Below are 7,872 nucleotides of genomic sequence, written 5' to 3'. Positions count from 1 at the left end.
AAGGGCAGCTAACTCATTTTCCCAAACCTCCCAATCTTGGTGTCTTCTTGCTCTTTCCCAGGTTTCACTGATCTGTGGACAGGAGGAGGGTGAGGAAAAAGTGCAAATTCTTAGCACCACGTTTCCACAAACACGCCCTGAGAGCGAAGTGGTGGAGGAGGTCCTGAGAACAAGATGGGCTTCGCCCAGGCAAGGAAAGAGCATGCAGCAAAGACAACTCAGCAATGCCAAAGAGCAACGTGCACAAACAAGGCAAAGTGGAGCATGTACAAATGCCGAAAGGACTGGGAAATGAATACACTGATTTTCCAAAGTATTAATAACAAATTATGGTGAACAAAGTAATGAGTAAAAATTCCAAGCAAGGGATAACAAAAACTGCAGCTAGCCAGGAGAAACTCCAGTGTGCTTCCTGCATTTCCCCACATGTCAAGGACCCCCAGTTTGCAGCAGACAAGCGTAACGATCTCATGAACAGTGCTGAGCTGCATGCTTTGACTTGCCACCTTGCAAAGGGGCTGCTATTCATCCCGTGCTCTTTCAAAAGTCTTGTGAGTGATTCTGCGATACTCAATGTACAGGTTAAAAAGAGAAAGAGAGCATGTGCTTGTGTGTCGGTGTCCGTGGGTTTCAACTCTGGGACAGCTGGGAAAGGGCCAGGAAAGAGGAGCCCCAAAGTGGAGACCGAGGGCTGAGGGTGGAGAGGACTGTTCATGGTGACTGAGGGGCAGCAGCAGAGCTGTGTGTGGGGAGCCCACGGCTGGGATCGCAGGAGCTGGGGGAGAGGCATGAGGAGCACTGGCAGGGCTGTGGGGTATGTGGAAGGAGGGTGGGAGACGTCTGTGGCTTGAAGTGACATGACACACGAGCTGCCAAAGATGGGCTGGGGGTTTGGCAGGAGCTTGGATGGATGGATACGTTGGCCTCAACCCACGAGCGACACACAGCAGGTGAACTTGAACATCTAAACGAACCACCCAATGAACGCTTGTGGAGAAAATGGACGTTTGCTATTAAATAGTTGTCAGTTTGTATGCCATCTGGCTAGAGTTGTTGCTGGGCTTTTGAAACCATAGTAAAATAATCCAGTGGGCAAGTCTCAAGATGCCAGTATAAAAGGGATTGTGTATAACATGGGCCCGTGCCCCACAGCTGTGATGTGTTCTGCATAGCTTGAGCAATGTATGCATGTGTGCACATGCTCACAACTGCACATGCAATGGGGGGCAAGTGTTTGGGCAGGTATTTGGGGAAGATTGTGCGTGTGCGTGTCTGTGTCCGTACGTGCAACAGCGTGGTTTGCAGCTCAGAATATCCTAGAAAACTATCTTGGAACAAGCTTGGATATTTTCAGCTTGAATAAGTGTGTATGCATGCGTGTGCCCGGCCCTTGGTTGAAAGGAACGGGCACTGCTTTGGGTGTGGATGTGTGTCTCTGTCTGTGTTCGCGTATCGCTGCTGCTCGCTTGTGGAGGGAATGAGAAGGGTGAGGAAAGAATCGTGAGCCATGCATCCCTGCCTCCTCCCAGGTAAACTTATAGGCAGTTTTAGCTTTGATTACTTCTTTATTGTAGCCAAGGACAGACATTTCGCTTTGCCTCAAACACCAGCATCCAGTCCAGTCACCTTCCCTCATCTTGCTGTTCCCCAGCAAGGCACGTCTCCTTCTAGTGCTGCACTCCCCAAGGCTCACACTTACACAGACAAGTGCGAACACAGCACACATCCCTGGGGTAATGGATGACCAGCAGTGCACTCCTCTGCTCACACCAGCAAAGAAAAGAATTAAAAGGGATGTGTGATACAGAATTACAGTTATGGAAAGTGACTGGGACATTTCAGTGGAGGGGCCCCAGCCCCATGAGAGACGGGAGCAGGTCAGGAAGAGCCAGAAGGCCCTTTCCCCGGTGCACCCCCCTCACTCAGATGTGGCTCTCCTCAAAATGCACTGGGTTCCCATCCTCGTCACAGGTGATAACGATCCTCCTGGAGTCATGGCTGGCCCGATACCTGCAGTTCTCAAGGGGCTTCCCTCCGTGAAACTTGCAGGTTGTGACCTGGAAGCTCGAGAAGCTTCTATGCATGACTTGGCCTCCTTGTCACATACTTGCTGCCCCCTCCTTGGCACACGGCCCTGATGGCATCTTTTGTCTCATGGATGAAGGTGTTTATTTCCTTGCAGATTTTCTTCCCTGGGTTGGAGTCTCGCCTGCGGTCCTCCCTCAGCATGTAGCGCATTTGTCTGTTGCAGTAAGCGTCGTCCCGGCCCCTAGGATTGCCATGGACGTGTTGGAGAAGGAACCTTTCGTACTGCTGCTGGTTGGCTGACACAACCAGCAACAGGGCCGAGCCTGCCAGAGCCCACAGCATGACCAGGGTCCCTGTCTGCATCATGGCTGGGAACAGATGATCCTAGGCATGCAGAGACACAGCGTTAATGAGAGAGGCAGGCAGCTCAACCAGCTATCTCTGTTCTGTTCTCATCTGTGCACCTCTATTTCTTGCTTTACTCTGGGGTGTCAGAAGTATCAATACTACCAACAAGTATTGATGTCACTGCCTAAAGTGATTGTAAAAAGTGTTGGTGGAGAAATACCTGGCACCAGCCTCATATGTATTAATGGCATTGCCTAAAGTGATTGTAAAAAGTGTTGGAGGAGGAAGTCCTGGCACCAACCTCACGTGTGCCCTCTCTATCATCTCCCGTTGAGTCATTCCAGTGCTCCAACTCACCCAGTCACCACAGCCCCCACGTGCCTTTAGCATCCTTAACTCCACTTGTGTTCCCCCCCACCGCCACTAAGACCTCTACTTCCACTCCATCTGCAGCGAATGCAGCCTCCCTAGTCCTTTATAAAGATGGGGAATAGTATCAAATGGGTTAGCAACAGATGCCACTTCCATGAATCCACCCCGATGCCACCATTCAAAACCTCCTACTTAGCACCGCTCTCGCTCCCTGCTTGTGTCTCTGGTGTCGCATGTACAGAGTCTATCAGCTGGAAGATGTGCGGTGGGCTTTACAAACTCATTTGGATCGGGGTGCCTGGCTCCCTTAAGCTGAACTGCTGGACATTTGACTCAAGAATATAGCCCTGAGCGTGAGTGAGGTAAAGCAGAGCTAAGGTGTCTCGTTGTGGATCCAGAGGCACGCGCCTGAGCCCTGGACCCAGGCCACAAAGGCCTTCCCCAGCTGACTCAGTTCTCTATGGACACTGGTCATTAAGGCCAGGGAAGTCAAAGTCATTAGCGTAGACAGAAGGCACTTCACTACCTTGAGTGATATTGGCCACAGAAATAAGCCTGCCTGATACACTCTAGTGCCTTGGGCCTGCTGGGATTGGGTCAACTTTTGACCTTCTAGCTGTAACACCGATGGCCTTGGAGCCCAGGTATTTCTCCCTTGGCTTTAATACCGCTAGTTGTGCCTTCGCTTCAGCCTTCCCCAGCACAGGGGATCAGGCCTCCCCCTCTGCTAATCATGTCCTCTCCACCCAGCCTGTTTGGGTATTTCAGGATTTGGTTGCCCCATAACGGGAAGCTTCCTTAGGTGGAAAATGAGTGGCAAAACAAAACTTGGTGTTTTCACAACAACTCTTAGTCTGCCAATCCCTCTTACCTGCCTCCAGTGTTGTAGCTCATAGCTAAGACCAGCATTGTTGCATGCTTGCACCGCCCCCTGCCCCTCTGCTGCCAGGGGATAAATCACAGCAGTCCTGGTTTCTACTCCCCCAGGTCCAACTGTTTAACCCAAAGGCCTTTCCGCTACTATGAACAGATCCCAGGTGTCAGAAATCCCCTCTGCTCGTGACCACCGGACACTGCTCCCCCCCTGAGCAAAAAACAAAACCCAGGAGTCCTGGCTTGCAACCACTTCTTCACTAACCACTACACCCAAACTCCCTTGCTGAGTTGAAAATGAACTCCAGCACCATTTTGCTCGAGCTCCAAAGACCTTTTAACATCTGGACAGACAACCCAGGAGCCTTGACATGCAAGCCTTCTTCCCTAACCACTGGAGCTCACCCTGACCCTGAATAGGGAGCACACCTGAATTGCAACTCTCCCTGCCTCCCTCCCTCCCTCTGCACCCCCAGCCACCCTCCCAGAACCAGGATAGACCCCCAAACCCCGGCTCTCAGTCTCACCTGCTTTCACCAACAGAGGGGTCACACTTGGCACTTGGACTTCTCCACCTCCTCTATCTAGAGCTCTGGGATTTCGTGCCAAAGGGTCTGCTCTGCCCACAAACCACCTGTGGCTCAGTCGTCTGCGGGCTGAAAACCTGGCTTGGCAGCTGGATGTGGCTGCTTGCAGAGCTGACCCCAATTCTGACCTGACCTCTCCCTTTCTGGCGCCTGGTTATATGGAGCAGGCTGGGACGAGAGGAGGGGTTCCCAGGCTCAGCTCACAACATGGAAGGGGCGGCATTAGGAAACTAGGGTGGATGAAGTCCAAGCCTGGGCAGGAAGCCCAGTTTCACAAGCAGCTGCTGGAAGAGAAAGGGGACCCATTGCCTCCAACACAGCCCTGGGAGCCAACACACCCCAGGCTCCTAAACGTGCCTTGAGCAAGACCGCCTGCATCCTTCCAGTCCACCTCGCCCGGCCCAGCTCTGCCTGAAGGGCACCACAAGCTCATGGGGGAAGGAGTGGAACAAAAAGAGAGAAATCTCCTTTACAGTTTCTTCAGTTTTTTGGTCTGAGATATTTCAAGAGCAAGCAGCCTGATCCCCATGAAGCCACACAAAGCTCCTTGCCACCTCTGTCTTGACACACATTGGAGGCTGGGCATTTTACTCCTCAGGACTTGACGCAAAAGTGCCCCAAGCCAGGCAGAGCGGGTGTGATCATCCCGTTGGGGAGCTGAGCCTTCACATCCTCTTGGGGGGAAAGAAGGGAATGAAAACCATTCCCAGCTCTTGCTCATTGGAGGTCTTATTGGGGTTTGTTGAGTTTTTATTGCTTTTCCCCTTTATGGTCGTTTTGCTGCACTGCATAGCAGGAAGCAGAGGAACTGGAGGGTCAGGTCTGAGGAACCTGCCTCGACTCTGACACCTGTTTCAGAGGGATGCACTGATTTTTCAAGTGCCGTTTGTGTGTGTGTGTGTGTTAGGCCTGGCCTGGTGCTTCCTTCTGTGGTGTCAAATCCATCACGGAAGAGCGAGGTCTCACGTGCTCCATCCCCATGGCTCTAACTGAGGAGCAGCAGATCGGGGTCCTGCAGAGAAACTCCTTCCCCATTTTGGATGGCACCTGCCCTGATCTGTATCACTGTGACTCCTTCTTGACAGTAATAGGACAGTAAAAGCCTGGGTGAGTTCTGTCACATTCATCAGTCAATCATCACACTCTTCTGGATTGCTGGGCCCATCCCTGGGACTTATTCTCATTTGGCCAGTGCACACATGTCCTGTTGGCTATTCAGTTGTGCCAATATTATCACTATTCCCTTCCTTCCTCCCACCCTTCACCATCTGGAATGACAGGGCACAGGGAGTGTCCCCGTAACCTTCACACCCCCATCCCATCTCTTTCCTGGACTTTACTGCTGGGGAGTTGAGTTGTGTCTGAGCATTGGGGAAGAGGAAATCCACCACTGGGGATCACGCAGACCCCCAAGGGTCAGGGCTGTCCTTGCTGGTGTCTGTGTGGGTGTCAGGGCTCCAGGCTGGGAGTCCTCACGGCACACAGGTGTTCCCTACCCAGCATGAGCACAGCTGACTGGGCTCTCTCCATTTTCACAGCAGGTGTCTGCTAGCTCAGGCAAGTTGGGTTCAGGGGCCTTGGCACTGGCCTGGGCCCAGAGACCCCTGACTGTGGGTATGGGTGCAAATCTCCCTGAAGGGTTGAGTTCCAGGAAGCCCCTGTCTGGGCAAGGGAAAGATCCTCTCCCCAGAGGGATTGTCATCCCTGTTCCCAGGGTCCCCAGGACCTTTCTGGCAGCTGCTGCCCTGCACCAGGTGTTTTTTCAGAGGCTCAGGACTCCCTCTTCCCCAAACACCTGCTACAAGCACCTGGTCAGGGTGGAGGGTTGAGACAGGAGAGGGAGCTGGGGGAGCGGGGAAGGCCCTGGGTCCTGCTGTGGTGGTTTGTGGCTGTGGCTCAATGCCTTTTCCTGCAGGAGAGATGGGCCCTGCTCTGCATGTGAGGTGCTGGGTGAGTGAAAGCTGCAGTCACGAGGCCCAGGCGCCTCACTCTGCCAGGACTGAGAAGGTTATTTAGGGTCTAATGTGCCCCTGTGACAAGTTTGGTGATTCCTAGCCTCTTCCTATGGCCTAGCAGGACCAGCTGGTTCTTTGGCATAGGCAGTACTTTGGGAAAGGGGACCATTTCCTCCTGGAGGCAGGGTAGGGGTTTCTCCAGGCTTTGGTCCTTTGACTCTTGTTCTTACAGTCACTCTCCCTTCTCAGAGGAGCATTTGACACTGCCGTCTGTTTTAGACCTGCTTCCCCTTTTTGTGCAGCCTCTCTCCTACTCTGTGTCACTGTGCATTTGGCACAGTAATATGTGGCAGTGTCTGCAGCTGTCAAGGAACGCAACTCCAGGGAGAACTGGTTCTTGGCAGTGTCTCTGGACATGGAGAATCGGCTCTGCAAAGCTGAGTTGTAGGTTGTGTCACCAAGAAAGCTAATCTGCCCCATCCACTTCAGTCCTGCTGACTGAGACTGCAAGATCCACTCCCAGTATGTGCTGCTTGTAGTGATGGATTCTCCAGTGACAGCACAGGTCAGGGTGAGGGTCTCTCCAGGCTTCAGCACCCCTGGGCCAGACTGGACCATCTGGATCTGAGACAGGACACCTGGGAACAGGGAAATGCTAAGAATGAAATCCATTGTTACTCATCCTTCATATTGGAGTGAGAGCCCCTGAAACTGCAGGCACAGAGACATCAACAGTCAGGACTGATTATAGAGAACGTCTCCCCAAGATACTGACCTGGGGTGAAGAGGGAAAGAAAGGAGAGGATCCGCAGCAGTGATGCCATCACGGGATGAGAGAGAGAGAGCGCATCTCCCCAGGACCCCAGTGTCCTCCCTGTCAGCTGGTGAGGGAGCCTTGCAGGGGTCAGAAGTTAACCAGGGATCTGGGCTGGGATTTGCATCGCTGCTGCACCTGGTGCTCTGAGCCCTGCCCAGGGCTCCCAGGAGGCCTGTCCCTTCTGCCATGGCTCCACCCTCCTGCCTCCACCCTCCCTCCCCCTCCACTTTGCAAACAACCCCTTTCTCTCCCGCTTTGCCTCTCTCCTGTAGTCCCCGCCACCCCAGCCCTTGGGAATAGTGATCCCTCCAAAAACTTCCAGAGGAGAAGCTCTCGCAGTGCATAAGGAGCCCTAGTGGTGATTAGGGAGTACAGGTGGGGGTTGCAGGGGGGGGCAACTAATGAGAATCAGCTGCCTGTAGGAGGCAGGGCCTGGCCCTTATAAAGCCCAGGGCTGAAGCTAGGCTAGCAGTTCCCTGCTAGCAGCTGGAGAGGCAGGAGCGCTGTCAGTTGGGATATAGGGAAAACCCTGATTGCAAGTATAGCTCGTGAGAGCACCAGAGGCTGGAGCAATGGTGTTGAATTACAGCCAGGAGGCTTATGTTATGGCCCAGTGCCTTAGGTTTTGGTTATAGCCAGGAGGCTTATATTTGCTTTAGTGTTTGTATTACACCGGTGGTTTGGGGGAGGCTATAAGGGGTTGGAGGAGACCTCATCAGGGACTCACAAGAGGGTGTGAGGACCCTGGCGCCAGTAAGGGTGCAACTTACTGGGTGCGTAGACCTCAGCCCCAGAAAGGGGCATTTGGAGAAGCCCCAGTGCGGGCCTGATGAGCCCCAGGAGGGGGGCACTACTAGGAAGCCCGAGTGTGGGCGTGGTGAGCCCCAGGACA

Source organism: Alligator mississippiensis, chromosome 7 (assembly GCF_030867095.1).
Source record: "Alligator mississippiensis isolate rAllMis1 chromosome 7, rAllMis1, whole genome shotgun sequence".
Lineage (NCBI taxonomy): Eukaryota > Metazoa > Chordata > Crocodylia > Alligatoridae > Alligator > Alligator mississippiensis.
The sequence above is the reverse complement of the archived record's forward strand: the minus strand, read 5'-3'. Positions refer to the sequence as shown.